At 41.5% G+C, this 3,863-nt stretch overlaps 1 pseudogene; it reads left to right on the top strand.

The window, feature by feature from the left end:
- Window positions 1–2,810: 2,810 nt before the first annotated feature.
- LOC130844392 (interferon alpha-1-like) lies at window positions 2,811–3,417 on the top strand (annotated as a pseudogene).
- The last annotated feature ends 446 nt before the right edge of the window (window positions 3,418–3,863 follow it).

Here is a 3,863-nt window from a genome sequence, read left to right on the forward strand (position 1 = left end):
GCTCCACTATGACCAACTCTGGCGCTCCTGAATGTAACTGACTTCACATCAGACTCTGATTTTCTCTTCTAAAAAACTGAGACAACTGAAGTAGTTGTCACACAGGGAAATGTAAACGTTAAATGAAGTTTGCAAGTTACAGGCTGAGAATCTGAACTCAGTGAATAATAGCTGCCTTTAGCATTAGTGCAACATACAGAAACCTGTAGAGTCCATGATCAGCCCAGCCAAGAGAGGCTTTACCTACAACTCCCTTAACACTGTCAGGAGTCTGCATGTTAAGCCCCAAATGCAAACTCCAAGAGAGGGCTTGCTCATGGGACTGTGAAGGAGCAGAGCACAAGATTCCAGTCTTAGAGCAGTGCCCGGTACATTATGGAAAGAAATCTTACAGCACTTGAATCATTTTGCAGAGAACCAGCATCTGACAAAAATGGCTGCTGTGTGAATAGTATAAATAAGATAAACAGTCCCTTCCCTCATCCTTGCTTAGTCTCAGACCACCTCTGGCAATATCATTTTAAGACAAAGACATTTTAAAAGTTACAGAGGGCAGGAAATGGGTTATGAAATGTAGATGGGGGACAGGGTGATGAGAAATGGGACATTTCTAAATTTTCAGCTATGAAAGATCACAACACAACTTCAAAAGCTATTTCCTGGCTATTTGGGTAAAGTAAGGGAGGACTTCCCTTAAGCATGGACTGTAAGAAGGCACTAAATCTAACTAATCAAGATAAATAATATATTAAGGCAATATATAAAAATGAAAATGCCACAACATACATGCTGAAGAACATATCAAAATTTTAAATAAAGACAGAAATGACCCTGCATTTGGATGACCCTTAGAAAGGAAGGCTTCACGTTGCCAATGAAATTGGGCAATTTCCGTGCAGTCTATAAAATTCTTACCAAAGAAAATGAGAAGATCAGACTGGTAAATGTCCTCAACTACTTGTACAGGACACTAACTCTTCTTTCTACACTACACTCAAGCTGGGGTCCTGAGAAAGGTGTTTCAGACACCCCAGTGAAATAAAAATTAGTTAAGGCTGTCACAGTCACAAGAGATTGCCAAACACTGCAATTCTCTCAAACAAGTAAAGAAGTAGTCTTGAATATACTGACTTTGCGTCCATTAAAGGTAGGAAAGTAAAATTATACTAAGTTCTTGTTTTAGTATTAAAAAACTACAGTTTAAACAGAATTTAATAAAATGCTGTGTTTTAATACCCATATATTTTAATATCCTACCTTCAATATTTAAAATATTTTCAGAAAATACTTTAAAATATAAACAATTCTAACATATTTAATTCAAATTAAACATAATACAAAATAAATGTAAATTTAATTTCAAAAAGTAAAAAGTAAAATGCTGTGAGTTTTAAAATATTCCTACTTTTTGGTTATTCAATAATGTCTCCCCCACCTTAACGCTGCATGCTTTAAAACCCCATGGAAGTCGCAGAGCATCTACAGGGGCGCCCAGCTCCCGGTCCTCGGCCCCGGTGCCGTCCGCGCCCCGACTCACCCCCAGCGCGTCCCCAACCCCGTCCCGCCGCCCCGTCGCCGCCGCCTTCCCCTTTCCCGGAGCCCCAGCTCAGGGCGCCAGAAACGGGCCCGAAGCAGTAAAATCTGCTCGAACGCGCTCCGATTCCCAGCTTCAGACCGCTCAGAAAACGGCTTCGTTCCCAAAACTGGCCTCGCTCAAGGTTCTGTGCGAAAATAGAGCACAAAACTCAGGGGAAGCCCCGAAGGCAAGGTTCGGGTTTTGCTACCAGAGAAAAAAGTCGCGGGCGAGGCAGCAATAGGCTCCCTCTGCAGCACTCAGCACCGCGAAAACGAGGGTTTCTTCGCAGTATTAAATCAGTATAAAATTGCTCCGCGAGGGCCCGACGCCCTTACTCTCGCTGACAGAACCGCGGAAACTGCAAACCCCCCAAAGCCCGCGTTTCCCTAACACATCCGATAAAAGGACCTCCTGCGCCCTCTTGCGACCGCGTAGAGAAGCGTGCTGTTCGGGGTTCCAGGGAAGCTTATATTTGTTCAACACATCCATAGCGATGGCAAGTGATAAACAGAAAAAAATGTTGAGAATATCTCCATGAATATCTAGCAGCCCGTGAAATTAAAAATTATTTTCTGACATGCAGCGAAATTAAAAGTACCCAAAAGAAATCATAAGAAAATAATTTAAGATTTTCAATGATTTTGAGCAGTTTTGAATGACTTATAATTGTATATTTTGGTGTTGTTATAAGTATTTATATAAATTTCATAGGCATATGTAATTTGATACATTAATATTTATATAAATATCCCACATAAAAGTCATTCTGCAAACAGTTATAAAGTTATAATAAAATTCAATAGCTTTTACATTCAATTTATAGCTTTAAATTTTGTCATTCTTAACCCTGCATCGAATAAAAACTGTAAAATTTTCACTTTCTTCTTCTATCTATAGAGATATTCATAGAATATACAAATAGATACACAGTACATATGTGTTTTCAAACTTTCATGGGGGCGCAATTAGAAAAAACTATGTAAACAGGTTCTGGGGGCAGGGGAAGGGGAGGCAATAATGGAAAAAAATAATCGTTGAGAAACGCTGCCCTAACCCATTTGGAGAGTGGAAAGTGAAAAGCAAAAGCAGAAGTAGAAATTTACATTCAGAAAATGGAAACGCAGGGGTTCCCTATTTAAGACACAGCCTGAAGGAAGGTCTTCAGAGAACCTAGAGAGCAGGGTTCACAGAGTCACCCACCTCCGCCAGGCCAGCAGCATCTATGAGGTCCCCAATGGCCCCACCCCTGTCCTTACTCCTGGCCCTGGTGCTGCTCACCTGCAACTCCATCTGCTCTCTGGGCTGTGACCTGCCTCTGACCCACAGCCTGGCTAACAGGAGGGTCCTGATGCTCCTGCAACAAATGAGGAGAATCTCCACTTCCTCCTGCCTGCAGGACAGAAATGACTTTGGATTCCCCAAGGAGGCACTTGCTGGTAACCAGTTTCAGAAAGCTCAAGCCATCTCTGTCCTCCATGAGATGATCCAGCAGACCTTCCAGCTCTTCAGCACAGAGGACTCAGCTGCTGCTTGGAATGAGACCCTGCTGGACAAGTTCTGCACTGCACTTTATCAGCAGCTCACTGACCTGCAAGGCTGTCTGATGCAGGAGGAGGGGCTGGAAGGGACTCCCCTGCTGAAGGAGGACTCCACCCTGGCTGTGAGGAAATACTTCCACAGAATCACTCTCTATCTGCAAGAGAAGAAACACAGCCCTTGTGCCTGGGAGATCGTCAGAGCAGAAGTCATGAGATCCTTCTCTTCCTCGGCCAACTTGCAAGAAAGACTCAGGAGGAAGGAATGACACACACCTGGTTCAACACAGAAAGGAATCTCATTGACCAACAAGACCACCCTTCCACCTGTGCTGCCAGGTCAAAGGCTCTCATTTCTGCTGTCATCATGCCCTGAACTGAATCAATTTCGCAAATATTTTCAGGAATATTAAGCAACATGATGTTCTCCTCTACAGGCACTAGTCCCTCACAGATGCCCATGCTGATCTATCTAGTTACTTATTTACTTAAATATTTATTTACCTATTTTAATATTTATTTAACTATTTATAATATTTAAGTTATTTTTGTCCATATATTATGTGCATGTATACACTGTGGTTAGGAGAAAAAATGCATACTTTGTATCAACTCAGTTTATGATTTTTCATTATTTATTAAATTCTTACTATACAAAACTTCATTTGATTATTCTTTAAAAAAGAAACACCAAGCCTGAATGTGCAATCTGATTAAAGAATGTATGTTACAATTCCTTGACCCATCATTAC

Source organism: Hippopotamus amphibius, chromosome 2 (assembly GCF_030028045.1).
Source record: "Hippopotamus amphibius kiboko isolate mHipAmp2 chromosome 2, mHipAmp2.hap2, whole genome shotgun sequence".
NCBI classification, from domain to species: Eukaryota; Metazoa; Chordata; class Mammalia; order Artiodactyla; family Hippopotamidae; genus Hippopotamus; species Hippopotamus amphibius.